Source organism: Rhinopithecus roxellana, chromosome 6 (assembly GCF_007565055.1).
Source record: "Rhinopithecus roxellana isolate Shanxi Qingling chromosome 6, ASM756505v1, whole genome shotgun sequence".
NCBI lineage: Eukaryota > Metazoa > Chordata > Mammalia > Primates > Cercopithecidae > Rhinopithecus > Rhinopithecus roxellana.
In genome coordinates this window covers 36,054,748-36,073,424 of record NC_044554.1, presented here as the reverse complement: position 1 = coordinate 36,073,424, position 18,677 = coordinate 36,054,748, and positions in this window count along the sequence as shown.

Below are 18,677 nucleotides of genomic sequence, written 5' to 3'. Positions count from 1 at the left end.
TTAAAATAATCTTCCATATAAAGGAATTCTAATTATTTTATGTAAATATTCTGCCCTCAATAGGGAGTTAGAATATAACTCCCTACTCCTTAAGTGTGACATGTGGCGACCTCCTCCCAAAAAGTACAAATGGTGAGGGGTGGAAAGAGTAACTTTACAGTGAAGAAAACTGACAGACCCCTCCTCAGCCTTGTAGGTGATCAAGGTGAAGATCAACAGTGATAAGTGATATTGATAAGATGTACTCTTGATATGATTTGGTAGGAATGCCAATTTAACCTTCTTGTCTTACCTCTTGAAACTGTAACCCCAGTCTGGTCATCAAAAGACTATGAAACAAATTGCAATTGAGGTATATTCTACAAAATATCTAAGCAATACTGAACACTACTGTCAAAGTTATGAAAACCCAGAAGACAGTCTAAGAAACGGTCACAGCCAAGAGGTCCCTAACGAGACATGCTAACTAAATGCAATATGGTATCCTTGATGAGATTCTGAAATGAAAAAAAAGGACATTAAGTTAAAAACTAAAAAATTAGAAAAAAGTATGGACTTTAGTTAATAATGACATATCAATATTGTTTCATTAATTGTAAGACATGTTCCATACTTATTTAAGATATAAATAATAGGAGGAACTGAGTATGAGATACATAAAAAGTCTCTATATTATCTTTGTAATTTTTCTGTAAATCTGTAACTACTCTAAAATTAAAAGTTCATTATAAAGAAAAATAACAAAAATACTAAAAGGTACATTAAATCAAATTATACTTATATACATTCTACATATATATGTATATATATCTCTATATATACACATACGCATATATATGATATATACACTTCAGACAGTGAATTTTCATCTCTGTCCATTTATTTAATTTTCTTTAACATTTTAAAGACAGAAGTATAGAGGATTGTACTATGATTTTAAAGACTGGAAAAACAGGCATTCCTTTATGTCTCTTTTTACAGACCTTTATATTGTTTTGTCTCAAAATTAACTGTTGGAACTTGTCTGGTCACTGCAGGAATAGGATGAGAAATAGCTTCTATTTTAGCGGCTTATTTTATTTAGAGCCTATAACCATGTACTTTAGAATTCACTTGAAAATAAATCTATGTACTAAGTCTTCACACTGTAGACAGTCAACAAAAAGAAATGAGTGGGTATATTTAAACTTCAACACAATGCACTTTTGTGCTTAGGTGATGGAAGAAGGGTATAGTTGAGATGGGGGAAGAATGCTCTCCAGATGCTGTTTCATTTCCACCTTGCATTTAAAAAAATATCACCATATGGTATAAGCAAATGGAAACACTAACTGGATAGGTCAGAGTGTTATTATTACTTTACCTAGAGGTAATCTTTAGTGATTAGTGCCTCATGGATTTTACTATGTAATGAAAGCAGATGTTAAACAAACACTAAAGTCACTAAGCAGCATATGCAATTTCAAGAGACCTGTGTAGTTCATACAATTCCCATTCTACTTTATACACACATATATGCATGTATATATATTCATACATCCACTGAAGAAAGTGAATTTTCATCTGTGCTCATTAACTTTACTTTCTTTAACATATTAGAGACAGACTTATGGAGGATTGTACTAACATTGTAAAGATTGGAAAAATAGACATCCCTTTGTGTCTCTTTTTAAAGACCTTATTTGAGCCAGCCAGTTGCCAATTATTTTGCTGTTTGAAGAAATCATGTTGCTAAAACAGAAGTCTCTCTTAAATCAATTTCTTTAGTAACTCCAACTCAATGAAAACATCAAAGTATCTAAATGCAGTAAGAAGTCTGGATTTCCAGTGATGTGGAGGTAGAAAATAACCTTTCCACCTTTAAGCATAACATATGCTGTTACTTGAAAGAAAAAAGGTCTCAGAGGTATCCCAATACAGTGTCCTATAATTAAACTCAGATGTATGTTTGACCCTTACACTCTTACTTCCCTCAAGATACTTGAAAGGAGAGTAGATTGAAAGCATTAAAAGTTTAACCTGTGCTGGTTGCTTCAGAGGATGAGCCTTGTGTTTTTACACAGAGGTGCCAGTATCAGTCATTTTAAAGGAAGTTATTTTCTTAGGCACCCTAGGTCTGTGATAGTGCTGTAAGTGTTGGTAACTCTTTTGCATATATGAAATATGACTGAAGTCATATTAACCAAAAAAAGTGTGGAATTGAAAGTAAGAATTTTTCTTGAAGGATATGAATAATTTGGATCAAATCTACATATTCTTATGAATGATTTGTTATAAACCTTTGTGTTTTTGTTAGATGTACATAATAAATTCAATAGGAGAATTAACAGAAGAGTTAAAATGTATGGGTTCAATATCCAATTCAAGTCTTGCTTGATAAAGATGATCATTTGGTACCAAAATCACATGGATTGGCTCTATCTTCTGCCCAAATTCCTGAATCCCCTCTTGTGTTGTGTGTGTGAATCAGCACCTGAGCATATGGGCATATGCAAACATTTTTTTTTCTTTATTTCTTCAAAAACAAACCAAACAAACAAAACAGGATCCATGTGCAGGACGTGCAGCTTTGTTCCATATGTGTATGTGTGCCATGGTGGTTTACTGCACCTATTGACCTGTCCTCTAAGTTCCATCCCCTCACTCCCCATCCCCCAACAGGCCCTGGCGTGTGTTGTTCCCCTCTCTGTGTCCATGTGTTCTCAACGTTCAACTCCCACTTATGAGTGAGTACATGCGGTGTTTGGTTTTCTATTCCTGTGTTTGCTGAGAATGATAGCTTCCAGCTTCACCCATGTTCCTGCAAAGGACATGATCTCATTCCTTTTTATGGCTGCATAGCATTCCATGGTGTATATGTACCCCACATTTCCTTTATCCAGTCAATCATTGATGGGCATTTGGGTGGGCTTCAAGTCTTTGGTATTGTAAAGAGTGCTTCTGTAAACATATGTGTGCATGTGTCTTTATAGTAGAATGATTTACAATCCTTTGGGTATATACTCAGTAATGGGATTACTGGGTCAAATGGTATTTGGGGTTATAGATCTTTGAGGAATTGCCATGCTGTCTTCCACAGTGGTTGAACTAATTTACATTCCTGATAGCAGTGTAAAAGCGTTCCTTCTTCTCCAAAGTCTCACCAGCATCTATTGTTTCCTGACTTTTAGTAATTGTCATTCTGACCGGCATGAGATGGTATCTCATTGTGGTTTTGATTTGCATTTCCCTGATGGTCAGTGATGCTGAGCTTTCTTTCATATGTTTGTTGGCTGTGTAAATGTCTTCTTTTGAGAAGTGTCTGCTCGTATCCTTTGCCCACTTTTTGATGGAGTTGTTTTATTCTCGTAAATACGTTTAAGTTCCTTGTAAATTCCGAGCAGTAGACCTTTGTCAGATGGGTAGATTGCAAAAAATTTCTCACATTCTATAGGCTGCTTGTTTATTCTGATGATAGTTTCTTTTGCTGTGCAGAAGATCTTTAATTTTTTGTTTGTTTGTTTTTATGCAAGCACAAGTTTAACGAACAGTATCAGAGAGGAGAAAGGATTGAACACCCGAGTTCTCAAAGATTCTAGAAGGAGTTCAAGAGCCAGGGTACAGGTGTGTAGCAAAGCAGCAGGTGCAGATATACCCTGCTTATTGCCTTTCACTATCTTACGCTTTGCAGATACTGCATTTTCCACAAGTTGAAGATTTGTGGGAAACCCGCATTGACTAAGTCTGTCAGCACCATTTTTCCAACAGCATATGCTCACTTAGTATCTCTTTGTCACATTTTGGTAATTCTTGCAGTATTTCAAGTATTTTCATTATTATTGTGTTATAAGTGATCTGTGCCAAGTGATCATTAATGTTACTATTTTAATTGTTTTGTACTACCATAAACCATGGACCACACCAATATAAGATAGCAAAATTAATCAATAAATGTTGTGTGTGTTCTGACTGCTCCACCCATAGGCTGTTCCGCCTTCTCCTCAGGTCTCTGTTCCCTGAGACACAACAATATTGAAATTAGGATAACTAATAACCTGCAATGGCCTCTACGAGTTTCAGTGAAAGGAAGAGTCACAAGTCTTTCTCTTTAAGTCAAAAGTTAGAACTAATTAAGCTTAGTGACGAAGGCATGTCAAAAACCAAGATAGAATGAAAACTAGGCCTCTTGTACCAGCCAGTTGGCCAAGTTGCGAACACAAAGGAAAAGTTCTTGAAGGAAATTAAAAGTGCTACTCCAGTGAACACATGAATGATAAGAAAGCAAAACACCCTTGATATAATTTGGATGTTTGTCCTCTCCAAATCTCATGCTGAAATGTGATTTCAATACTGGGGCCTGGTGGGAGATGGCTGGATCATGGGAGTAAATCCTTCGTAAATGGTATAGCACCATTCCCTTGTAAGTGAGTTACTGCTCAGTTAGTTCATATGGGACCTGCTTGTTTAAAAGTCTGGGATCTCCCCCTTTTCTCTCCCTTGCTCCCACTCTCTCAGTGTGATATGCTGGCTCGCCATGGCTTCTGCTGTGATTGGAAGCTTCCTGAGGCCCTCACCAGAAGCAGATGCTAGTGCCATACATGTACAGCTTACGGAACCCTGAGCCAATTAAGCCCCTTTTCTTTATAAATACCCAACCTCAGGTGTTCCTTTATAGAAACACAAGAATGGCCTAACACAAAACTTATTGCTAATAGGGAGAAAGTTGTAGTGGTCTAAATAGAAGATCAAACAAACCACAACATTCCCCTAAGCCAACACCTAATCCAGAGTAAAGCCTTAACTTTTCTTTAATTTTTCAAATTCTATAAAGTCTAAGAGAGGTGAGGAAGCTGCAGAAAATAAATTTGAAGCTAGCAGAGTTGGTTCATGAATTTAAGGGAAAGAATCCATTGCCACAACATAAAAGTACTAGGTGAAGCAGCAAGTGCTGATGTAAAAGCTGCAACAAGTAATACAGAAGATCTAGCTAAGACCACTGATGGAGGTAAATACACTAAACAACAGATTTTTACAAAACAGCCTTCTATTAAAAGAAGATACCATCTAGGACTTTCATAGCTAGAAAGGAGAAGGCAATGTCTGGCTTCAAACTTCAAAGGACAGGCTGTCTTGTTAGGGGCTAATGCAGCTGATGACTTTAAGTTAAAACCAATCCTTATTTACCATTCCAAAAATCCTTGGTTCCTTAAGAGTTATGCTAAATCTACTCTGCCTGTGCTCTAAAAACGTAACAATAAAGCCTAAAGACACCATATCTGTTTGCAGTATAGTTTCCTGAATTTTTCAAGCCCACTATTGAGAACTACTGCTCAGAGAAACAAAACAAAACAAAACAAAACAACAACAACAAAACACAAACAACAACAACAAAGAAAACTCCTTTCAAAATACTACTACCTCTCATTACGTAAGCATCTGGTCACCCAAGAGCTCTGATGGAGATACACAAGGAGATTCCCGTTGTTTTCATGCCTGCATCTATTCCGCAGCCCATAAATCAAGGAGTAACTTTGACTTTCAAGTCTTACTACTTAAGAAATACATGTTGTACGACTTTAGCTGCCATAGATAGTGATTATTCTGATGGATCTGGGCAAATTAAATTAAAAATCCTCTGGAAGAGATTCACCATTCTAGAGTCCAGTTAAGGGCATTTGTAATTCATGAATGGCAGCTAAAATATCAACATTAGTGAGGTTGTGGAAGAAGTTGATTCCAACCCTCATGGATGATGTTGAGGGGTTTAAGCCTTCAGTGGAGGAGGTAACTGCAAATACAGGCTCTTTCTTGGTTCCATATGAAATTTAAAATAGTTTTTTCTAAGTCAGTGAAGAAAATCAATGGTAGCTTGATGGGAATAGCTTTGAATCTGTATATTACTTTGAGCAGAATGGCCATTTTCATGATATTGATTCTTCCTATCCATGTGCATGGAATGTTTTTCTATTTGTTTGTGTCCTCTCTTATTTCCTTGAGCAGCGATTTGTAGTTCTCCTTGAAGAGGTCCTTCACATCCTTTGTAAGTTGGATTCCTAGGTATTTTATTCTCTTTGTAGCAATCGTGAATGGGAGTTCACTCATGATTTGGCTCTTTATTATTGGTGTATAGGAATGCTTGTGATTTTTGCACATTGATTTTGTATCCTAAGACTTTGCTGAAATTGCTTATCAACTTGAGTTTTTGGACTGAGACAATGGATTTTCTATATATACAATCATGTCATCTACAAACAGAGACAACTTGACTTCCTCTCTTCCTATTTGAATACCCTTTCTTTCTTTCTTTCTTTCTTTTGCCTGATTGCCCTGGCCAGAACTTCCAATACAATGTTGAATAGGAGTGGTGAGAGAAGGCCTCCTTTTCTTGTGCCAATTTTCAAAGGCAATGCTTCCAGCTTTTGCCCATTCAGTATGATATTGGCTGTGGGTTTGTCATAAATGGCACTTATTAATTTGAGATATGTTCCATCAATATGTAGTTTATTGAGGGTTTTCAACATGAATAGATGTTGAATTTTATCAAAGGCCTTTTCTGCACTTATTGGGATAATCATGTGGTTTCTGTCATTGGTTCTGATTATGTGATGGATTACATTTATTAATTTGCATATGTTGAACCAGTCTTGCATCCCAGGAATGAAGCCAACTTGATTGTAGTGGATAAGCTTTTTGATGTGCTGCTGTATTTGGTTTGCCAGTATTTTATTGATGACTTTTGCATTTATATCCATCAGGGATATTGGCCTGAAGTTTCCTTTTTTTTGTTGTATCTCTTCTCAGTTTTGATATCACAATGATGGTGGCTTCATAAAATGAAGTCCCTCGTTTTCAATTGTTTGGAATAGTTTCAGAAGTAATGGTAGCAGCTCCCCTTTGTATTTCTGGTAGAATTCAGTTGTGAATCCATCTGGTCCTGGGCTTTTTTCTTGGTTGGTACGCTATGTATTACTGCCTCCATTTCAGAGCTTGTTATTGGTCTACTCAGGAATTCAATTTCTTCCTGGTTTAGTCGTGGTAGGGTGTATGTGTCCATGAATTTATCCATTTCTTCTATACTTTTTAGTTTATTTGTGCAGAGGTATTTATAGTATTCTCTCATGGTAGTTTATATTTATGGGGGTCAGTTGTGATATCTACTTTATTATTTTTTATTGTGTTTATCTCATTCTTCTCTCTCTTCTTTATTAGTCTAGCTAGTGCTCTATCTATTTTGTTAATTTTTTTCAAAAAAACAGCTCCCGAATTCACTGATTGTTTGGAGGGTTTTTCGTTTCTCTCTCTCCTTCAGTTCTTCTCTGATCTTAGTTATTTCTTTTCTTCTGCTAGCTTTTGGTTTAGTTTGCTCTTGACTCTCTAGCTCTTTTAATTGTGATGCTAGGGTGTCAATTTGAGATCTTTCTAGTTTTCTGATGTGGGCATTTAGCACTATAAATTCCCCTCTTAAGACTGCTTTAGGCTGGGCATGGTGACTCATGCCTGTAATCCCAGCACTTTGGGACACCAAGTCGGGGAGATCACAAGGTCAGGAGTTTGAGACTAGCCTGGCCAATATGGTGAAACCCTGTCTCTGCTAAAAATACATATTAACTGGGTATGGTGGCATGCATCTGTAATCCCAGCTACTTGGGAGGTTGAGGCAGGAGAATCACTTGAACCCAGGAGGTGGAGGTTGCAGTGAGCCGAGATCACACCATTGCACTCCAGCTCTGGGCAACAGAGCAAGACCCCATCTCAGAAAACAAAAAAAACAAACAAACAAAAAACAAACAAGCAAACAAACAAACAAACAAACAAAAAAAAAAACTGCTTTAGCTGTGTCCCAGAGATTCTGGTAAATTTTCTCCTTGTTTTCATTGGTTTAAAATAACTTCTTGATTTCTGCCTTAATTTCATTATTTACCCAGGAGTCATTCAGGAGCTGGTTGTTCAATTTCCATGAAATTGTATGGTTTTGAGTGAGTTTCTTAATCCTGAGTTCTAATTTGGTTGCACTGTGGCCCGAGAGACTATTATGATTACTGTTCTTTTGCATTTGCTGAGGTGTCTTTTACTTCCAATTAGTGGTCAATTTTAGAATAAGTGCCATATGACAATGAGTAGAACGTATATACTGTTGATTTGGGGTAGAGAGTTCTGTAGACGTCTACCAGGTCCACTTGATCCAGAGCAGAGTTCAAGTCCTGAATATCCTTGTTAATTTTCTGTCTCATTGATCTGTCTAATATTGACAGTGGGATGTTAAAGTCTCCCACTGTTATGGTGTGGGAGTCTGAGTCTCTTTGCAGGTCTCTAACAACCTGTTTTATGAATCTGGGTACTCCTGTATTGGGTGCATATATATTTAGAATACTTGACTCTTCTTGTTGAATTGTTCCCTTTAACATTTTGTAATGCCCTTCTTTGTCTTTTTTGATTTCTGTTGGTTTAAAATCTGTTTTGTTGGAGACTAGGATTGCAATCTCTGCTTTTTATGCTGCCCATTTGCTTGGTAAATATTCCTCCATCCTTTATTTTGAGTCTGTTTGTGTCTTTGCACATAAGATAGGTCTCCTGAATACAGCACACTGATGGGTCTTGACTCCTTACCCAATTTGCCAGTCTGTGTCTTTTAATTGGGGCATTTAGCTCATTTACACTTAAGGTTAATATTGTTATGTGTAAATTAGATCCTCTCATCATGATGCTATTTGGTTATTTTGCACAGTAGTTGATGCACTACCAGTTCCTTCGTAGTGTCATTGGTCTTTACATTTTGGTGTGTTTTTGCAGTTACTGGTACCAGTTTTTCCTTTCCATATTTAGTGCTTCTCTGAGGAGCTCTTGCAGGACGGGCCTGGTGGTAATGGAATCCCTCAGCATTTGTTTGTCTGGAAAGGACTTCTTCTTTGCTTATGAAGCTTAGTTTGGCTGGATATGAAATTCTGGGTTGAAAATTATTTTCTTCAAAAATGTTGAATATTGGCCCCTAATCTCTTCTGCCTTGTAGAGTTTCTGCTGAGAGGTCCGCTGTTAGTCTGATGGGCTTCCCTTTTTAAGGGACCTAGCCTTTCTCTCTGGTTGCCCTTAACAGTTTTTCCTTCATTTCAACCTTAGAGAATCTGATGATTATGTGTCTTGGGGTTGACTTTCTTGTGGAATATATTAATGGTGTTTTCTGTATTTCCTGTATTTGCATATTGGCCTGTCTTGATAGGTTGGGGAATTTCTCCTGGATACTATCCTGATGTGTGTTTTCCAGCTTGTTTCCATTTTCTCTGTCTGCTTCTGATAACTCTAATCAATTATAGGTTTATGGGACTTTTTATGAAGTCCCATATTTCTTGGAGGCTTTGTTCATTCTTTTTTCTCTATTCTTGTCTGTGTGTCTTATTTGAGTAAGGTCGTCTTCAGACTCTGATATCCTTTCTTCCACTTGGTCAGTTTGGCTTTTGATACTTGTGTATGCTTCACAAAGTTCTTGTGCTGTGTTTTTCAGTTCCATCAGGTATTTCATGTTCCTGTCTAAACTGGTTACACTAGTTAGCAATTCTTATAACCTTTTATCTAGGTTCTTAGCTTCTTTGCATTGGGTTAGAACATGCTCTTCCAGCTCATTATAGTTTTTTATTACCCATCTTCTGAAGCTTACTTCTGTTTATTTGTCCATCTGATCCTCTGTCCAGTTCCATGCTCTTGATGGAGAGATGCTTTTATCATGGAGGAGAAGAGACACTTTGGCTTTTTGGGTTTTCAGCATTTTTTCATTGATTCTTCGTCATCTTTGTGAGTTTGTCTAGTTTCAGCCTTTGAAACTGCCGACCCTTGGATGGGGTTTTTGTTGTCGTTGATGATGATGCTATTGCCACTTTCTGCTTGTTTGCTTTTCTTTCAATAGTCCGGCCCCTCTTCTGTAGGGCTGCTACAGTAAGCTGGACATTCACTTCAGGCCTTATTCATCTGATTCGCTGCCGTACCTAGAGATTTCATTCAAGGAGGCTGGAGAGCAGCAAAGATGGGTGTCTGCTCTTTCTTCTGGAAACTCTGACCTCAAGGGGCACCAACCTGATGACAGTAGGAATGTCCAACAACCCCTGTTAGTTGGTGTCCGACAATCCCTGTTAAAGGGTGTCCAACAACCCCTGTTGGTGGGTCTCAATCAGTTGGGTGGCATGGGGAGCAGGACCCATTTAATGAAGCACTTTGTTCCTTGGTAGAGAGGTTGTGTTTCACTGAGGGGAAGCTCAGTTGTCTGGGCTGCCTGGATTCGTCAGAAATACCAGGAGGAGAAGCTAAGTCTGCTGGTCCACAGAGACTGTGGCCACCCCTTCCCCTTGGGCCTCAGGCCCAGGAAGATCCAAATTCTTTCCCTGAGCCTCTGGTTGAGTTACTGGAGATGCTGCATGGAAGCCCCTCCCCCACCACTGAAGAAGGATGGATCTGGGTTAGGCCTGAAGAGGCACTCTGGCCACAACTGGTGTGTTGGGCTGTGGGGACAAGCTTGCAACCTAGAGCTATAGAAGTGGGTGCCACCCTTCCACCGCCCAGGGAGCTTAGCATGTTATGCAGTTGTGAGTCCCAGTGCTGCCCCTCCCTGCAGGAGCTCAAACAGCTTAGGCGTAGACAGCAGGCAGCCACAGCTGGTGCTTGTCACCCCTTTCCAGAGGAGTTCAGTAGGCTTAAGCAGATTCCAGCTGAGAGGCTGTAAGAATCTGTGCATCTGAGGTCGGGATACTCGGTCCCCATGGCTTGAGTTTGCGAATGGTATCTTCTCATCCATGGGTTGCACAGTTCCATGGAAAAAGCACAGTTTCCCTGGCTGGGTAGCCTGCTCACTCACTGCCTCCTTTGACTGGAGGGAGGGGGTTCCCCTTCTCCCTGGGGCTCTCAGGTGGGCAACCGCACTACACTGCTCTTCCTTCTTTCTGTGGGTCAAGTCAGCCTTCTAGTCAATTTTGATGAGAGAATCTGGATACCTTGGTTGCGGGTGAATGCTTATTCTGTTTTTTTTTTTTTTTTTTTTTTTTTTTTTTTTTTTTTTTATTCTCCAATGGGAAGCTCCGAATGCCAAGCGTTCTAGTCAGCCGTCTTGGCCCCACCCTACTTTTTGGTTTTGAATCAAAGGAAGCAGATGCTTTTTATGCAAAGTCCTGATTTTTACATTATGGATCATTAGAATTGATGCTAACAGGAGTCATGTGTCTAATTCTTTGCATCAGTGTAAGCAAAAAATATGTTCAGCAATAGTAAATTATCTTAACCTCTCTCAGGAAATACGAATAGTTTCATAGTGAGAGAGTGGCGGTATGAGTCAAAAGCATAAAAATGCCAGCCATAAATAAAGTTGAAAAACTCTCATCCCCACTGGGATAAAATAACATTACTTTCCTGAGACCCTGACTAGGGACAGACAATTTCTCTGGAGATTTGTTTGGTGCAAGAGTAGAGAGAAAATGAATTTAAATAATTTATCATCACAATGTCCCAAATCACAACCTTGAACATAAAAGGAAAAAATCTACTTTCAAATCAATTTTGCATTGACAAGTGGGGACCTGGAACTCTGACAGGAAAAGTTATCTTTGGCAAAGATTTATATCTCTGAAGATAAATGCATCTTATATGTGATATTTTTATCAACTAGATATGTATTTGTTCTTAATTTTAGAGTTAAAAAAATCAGAAGTCTTTTGGAAAAATTGTTTTCAACTCAATACAAATGACCAATACTATAAAATGGAGTTATAGATTTCATTTGATTAATCCAGCTACTATTACTTTTTAAGTGATGTTTAAAGAATTAACCTGTTTGATTACAGTATTTTCACACATCTAAACTAAAAACAGAATGGTGGTCTTACTCAACAGTTACGATAAAGAAATTTGAAAACTTTACCTTATAATTAGTCATGTTTTTGAAGTAAAGATCAATAACACAAGTTTGCTCCTAACTCTGACTATGAAAATGAAGGATTGAGAATAAAATAAATAAAATCAGTTATATTGTTTTGTTGTTTTTACAGGGGACAAATTACAGCAGGAAACTCCAGATTGTCACTGGCTGTGAAAAGACTACTTTGGCATTATCGCTGTTTTCTTATCTGTCAAATGCATTTAATCACACTTACCTTGTTCTACTGTATGTTGTTTGGCTTTACAAATTAATGGCTCTAAAGTGCTTTGAAAATATAAATCTCTCTATAAATAATAAAACATTATTATAGCCTTGGGAAAAGTCTGGGGAAAGGGGAACTAAAGAGTAATGACTTGTGTTCCAGGATTGTAAGAATTTCAAAAGGTAATGTTTTATCTGGTTATTTCTTACTTTCACATGAAATCTTCTAAGGACATCCTAAAAATTAAAAGCAGTTATATTGAATAATTTAAGACTGTACAAGCAGTTATAATAGAACCATGATGTTAAAAGACTATCCACTTCACCCTATAATATTGTTATTATAGAATTAAATCAACAAGACCCCCTCCGTTCTTTTTACAAGTTATATCCTCATTCATGTATTATTTTGGGTGTGCATATTCTCAAACTAAGAAACACTTTATGACATGAAAATAAAACAGCTAAAATTATGGTTTCTTGTCTCAAGAAGCTTTCAAACACATCAGAGAGCTAAATGTGTACAACATTTTTTAAGTAAATATTTCGATGTGCTAAATAAGCTTAAGGATATTTTGAAGAGATTATCTTAGAATTGTAAAAAAAAAAAATTGAGATGATTTCTGACACTGATGTGGTAAAGGAAGATGGATATGTAGGCAAGCTCTAGCTCTGGAATGTTTTTATTTATGATTCAGCACTAAATCTTAGACCTGAAGTAGATTAGACTTGGAAATGCAAAGATGACTTGGAAGGTATTTATGGCAAGAGGAGTAGCTTGAACAAAGAAGGTAAGCAGAAAACACAAAACATATTTAGCAAGTTAATTGTTTCAGAAGTTCGGGATGTGTCAAACTAGGTAGTAGGTGATAAAGCTCTAAAGATAGGTTGGCGCCAGTTTGTGTAGGCTCTTGAATGACAGGCTAAAATACGTGGGCTTTATTTAGTAGGGAATTGTAAACTGCTTCTTAAACTCAAATAAACATTTTTGTAAGAGTTGTTTTAAATAGGAAAAAAAAAAGACATTTTATTCAAGATGGAGTTATAAATAATTCATTTAGAAACATCCTTCCTGCCTGTGGTTAGAAAAATAAATAATCTGTCAGTTTGACACTAGACTTCTGATAACACGTGATGTTGATTGTTAAACTAAGGCTTCATTGGTATGAAAAGTCAAGCAACTAAACTATTCTTCAATTTTAACAGAAAATTATCTTTTACCAAATAGCAACTCTTTACTTATTAATATGAATCAGATTTTTGCATGAGTCTAAATTATTGACACAATAGGTATGTCCATGGAACTTAAATTTTAGTGTATTTTCTTAGATCATTTCTGGACTTGAGAAACGTTTAAATTTATTCTCATCTAAGAGGTGATAGAATTTGAAAAGCAAGGTCTTCACTCCCATGGTTTATTAACCTTCAACCAGTCATAGAAGCAACAACTTTCTCTTTGGAAAATTTTCTTTGAAGCGATTTTGAACTGAATTGGAAAACACCTTAGAAATGATTTCGTCTAGATTTCTTGTTTGTAGATGAGAAAATTAAAAGTCAGAGAAAAAAAAAAAAAAAAGACCATTCAAGTAACACAGAAAGATACCTGGCCATCAAACACAGACCTTTTATCCTCAATTCAATGATTTTTCAATTCAAATACTATTTTAGGCAATATTTTGAAGTATTAGCTTTGTTTTGGGTTCAGCCAAATACAATATTTTCCTTTCATTTGATAGCCTTGCAAAGGGGCTTTATTAATTATGTCAGTAAGGTTGGTTTTAAGTATTAACAAGTTGTACTTTTGTGATTTCTGTTTTATAGCCTCTCCCCTAAAATAAGTTGCTATTATTTATGCAACTTTCTAGTATATATTCTGAAGGAATATTTTTTCTTATTAGCTTAACTTATGCATTGTTTTCCTAATTATACAACAAATGAAACAATAGGTTTGCACATATTTTTGAATATATATTCAAATATATATATATTTGAATTATATATAATATATAATTTATAAATTGCTATTCCATATTTAGAATCTTTGCTTGACCTGCTGATTTAAATATTTTATTTGGATTAACATAGATTCCAGAAAGGAAAGGCTAATGTGCAATAGTCTTTCATTGTTAATAGTTAGGATTTAAGTCTGGCTTAGGATTTCAGGAATCAGGAAACTTTTATATAATGATAGGGTAAAGTTGGTTATGAAAAAATTTTTTTTTTTGATGATAAGTGGTTCTGTAATGTATAGTTATCTTACTTATAATGTTACTTATCTTACACAAATATCATCAGGTTTAACTTTCCTTACTGATTTCATTTTATTGTGATTGATTGTTTTTATGGATTTTTCATTAATTCAAATTTTGTAATTATTTTCCTAGGATGGCATCTCATAGCCTTGAAAATACTAATTCTACTTGCTATACAATTGTTCTATGGTGTTTTTTTCTGTAGTATTTTAACTATATCACAATATTATGTAGTCCAGTATATGCATATTGAATTGAAAGTCCAGAATACATTTTACTTTCTTAACTCCACTACATAGAAGGTGGCCGTGACTGAACTATCATAATTATTGGTTACATAAATGCTGCATAAAGATTTAGAAGGGGAGAGAGGTTATATATACAGAATATTTTATAGTGATGTTGCATTTATTTGTTTTTCTTCTTTTTCTCTTTCTTGTTTTTTTCCTTTTATTTATTTTTTGTTGTGACTTATAATTCTTGTCTTTCTGAGTGAATATTGTATTGACATTACTGTAAAACAGTAAGACTACCGCCAGGATTAATCACATACTTTCCAGGGGCCATTTCAAAATGAAAATTCAAGTTGCCTAATTCAAGAATTGTTTAAAGTTTTAAAAATGACAACAGAGCACTTACACAAGCATATGGCCTTTGTAAATTTGGGCCCTGTATGACTGGACAGGCCACATGTTTATGAAGCCAGCCATTGCTACAGCTTACAAAGGCAGACTTATCTAAATGAGGAAGAAACACAATTTTTTGCTTCATCTTTTTTTTTTTTTTTCCTGTGTTCCTGACAATTTCTTCATAAGGCAAATTTCACCACTGAATAATAATTTTAGGTCGACTTATTTCTAAACTTCTGTACAGGAGCTAATTATCACAACAAAATCTTTAGCTAGCATTTGTAATACTTTCCTGTTGATGCTGTAATAAGTTACCATAAACTTAGTGGCTTAAAAAAACAGAAATTTGTTATCTTACTATTCGTGAAGTCAGAAGTTTAAAATTGGTTTTATTAGGCCAAAATCAAGCTCTCAATAGGGATGCATTCCTTCTGGAGGTTCTAGGGGAAAATTTGTTTCCTTTCCATTTTTGCTTCTAGAAGCTGGTTGCATACATTGGCTTATGACCCCCTTCCCCATCTTCAAAGCCAGCAGAATAGCATTTTTAAATCTAAATCACATCCTCCAACTCCCTGCTTTCATCTTCCCATCTCCTTCTCTAACTCTTTTAAGAACTCTTCAATTGCACTGGGCCACCTGGATAATGCAGGCTAATCTATCCATTTCAAGTTCCTTAATTTGGTCACATCTGCAAAGACTCTTCTTCAATGTAAGGTAACATAAGCCCACATCTAAAAGACTAGGACGTGGACATCTTTGGGGAGTATTTCTTGTACACATACTTTTTACTAATTATAGTGATTCTTCCTGGACAATGTTTTATATTCATCTCAAATTTTCCTGACTTAAACATTATCAAAAAAATTAATTTCCCTGTACTTAAAAAAAAATCAGGTGCTAGAAGCTATAACAAAATTTAGTTTAAAATAGGAAAGACAATTATTTTCTTTAGGCAGGAGTTACTTTACCATCAAACACCATATATAACATGTCTGTAATAACTTTTATTTTGTATTTACCTGAGAAAGACCTAAAATTGCATGCTAATAAAGAATATATATTCTTTCTGTGTAATATGAACAATCTCCTTCTTTGCAGACACACACAGACATGCATACATACATTTATAAGTTAATATTTTGTTACATTCTCAGACATTATCAAATTTTCTTTAACCACTTCCTTTATTCATAATTGCTTTGCTTTTACAGATTCAAATTTTATAATCCTATCATGAATTATAAAATGCAGTACTTCTCACAAATAAAAGGTCAGTGAATATTTAAGAGACTTAGTCTCAGCTATGTGTATGGTGTTTATTGCATACATTACCCAATAATAAGAATTATAGAGAAAATAAAGTATATATTAAAAGATTCTGGGGAAAACTATGCAGATACTCTAGGAGCAGACATAAATTCAGTAAAACAAGATATGCATCAACTTATGAGCAGGGTGGTCTGTGGTTGGTGTTTATCTGGAAAGGCGTCTTGGAAAACGTGTTCTGCAGAAAGTATTAGAGTGAGAGGGTTAGGCTGAGTAAATAAAGAAGGCAGTTCTCATAGTAGCTGAGTGGTGTAGGTAAGAACTTCAAGGCATCAAGCAGAGGACTAACGGAGAAGAGGCAAACATGCCTGTTTAGTGGAATGGAAAAGACCAGCTAATGTTGCAACAAAAACAGAGGTTCTATTGTTAAGGGCAAATACCAGAAAAATCCATAATTCTGTTATTAAATAATTGGATTTAATCTTCAAACTAATATAATGATTCAGTATATGTTTAGTGATTTTTCATATTCAAAGGATGAGTCAGCTAGGGAGATTTGAAAAGAGCATTGCATTATTGAGCCCAATATGTAATTTGAGAGAAAAGTTCAAACCAAGTTGGGAGTGGGAGTGAAAGGAAGAGTTTAGGAGATTAGACTGTTTCCATGATGCCAGTGTAGCATAACCAGAGCTTGCGTTTAATGATGGAGGAAAGAGAAAGGGAGGTGGATCCAGCTAACACACACACACACACACACACACACACACACACACACACACATGCACCAGCTACATGAGTAAAATGTCATGTGTAGTGGTGCACTGAAAGTCATATGACATATCAAAACATATTAGATGAAAGTAGTACTGCTAGGTAGCTTTCATTAAATGTTTATTTTATGCTAGACACTGTCCTTATAATGTAATCAACTTTCCAGTAATTTAATCCCCCACTATTACAATTTGATACCAGTTTTCACTTAGGTATGAGAAAGCTATAATAGCATTTACGTGATTTTCTCAAGTGACCAATATATAGATACCAGGATTTAACTCCTGGTAACTCCCAAAACTATATTCTTTCATATTTACTAAGAAAGAGTAAATAAGAAAGGATTTATTATGTATTTTAGGCCTAGGATTTGGCCTAAAATACATTTCCTCTGTGTACTCAAATCTCATTTACTATTAGAGTTGTTAAATATTAGCATCAAAGTATCACATATTTCATTCAATTCATAATCATATTCAATGTAGGAATTGCCACTCCAACCACCATACAAAATAGTCACAACTTTCACTTTTACACTTCAATAATGGCGACTTTATAACCTCCAACTTCCATTTGTGTATGGTCCAAGTGGCTAGGAAGTTCTTTCTTATTTTGAACTGGATCTGTGGCCATATTATCTTCACAGTTTAGCCCACATTCTGTCCTCTGGAATCAGGCACACCCCCACACAAACACACACACACAGCCACACACACACACACACACACACACACACACACACACACACACACAATTATCCCTCTCTTCTATAGACAGCCCTTCTAAATACTTGAAAATAGCCATCACAATTTCATTACTAGTGAAATATCATCAATTGTCTAAATCACCTAAGAAAGCATTCATATTCTTCACCATCTTGGTGTAATTCTTTATACTGCTCAATGCACCGTCGATATGTTAGTGTTATTCTTTTCTCTCATATTCAGTATGCCATTATTTTCCTTTATACTTCACTGGCTCCAGAAGATTTTCTCTAAAACATTTTGTTAAACTTCCCAGCTTTCTCTACATCAGCATCGATCAGCAAAACCACTGCCTTTTAGTCAATACCTTACACTTTCCACAATTAAAGTAGATACTCAACTTCTGATAAAATGAGACCTTAGTTCCAGCTGCAATATGAACACCTGTGAGGCTGGGACTCTGGAAATCTGAGAGTCGTGCCCGCACTTAATCATCATTTACACTTCTCATCTTTAGTACTCAGCTGTAAAGGCCCAGCCAGTGACCTGCTGAAGGCTTTTCCAGTAAAACAGAGGAGACATAAACCAGGGCACATCAAATATGCTTAACAAGAGCCGTCTCTCCAGCTGTCAATGAGCCACACCACACTGAAGATGCACAGTAGGAGGCTCTCCTATCGCTGACTTTTGACTAGTGAAGAGTGTTTGGTTAAACATTTTGAAAAGTGATAGGTGAATGGGGTCTTTAGTTGAAGTTATGGGTCAAATTCCAGGCTTGCAGTAGCACATAGGAGACAGAGAAAAATAAATTGCTGGACTTTCAAGTCTCTAAAGACATAAAATACTTCATGGCATGATTGAAGGCTAAACTCTTTTTTTATAAATCAATATAAGTAAAAATGATTGTTAAAAGAAAGTTAAAGCTACCAAAATGTATTGTCAGTAAAATACTGACAATGAAAAA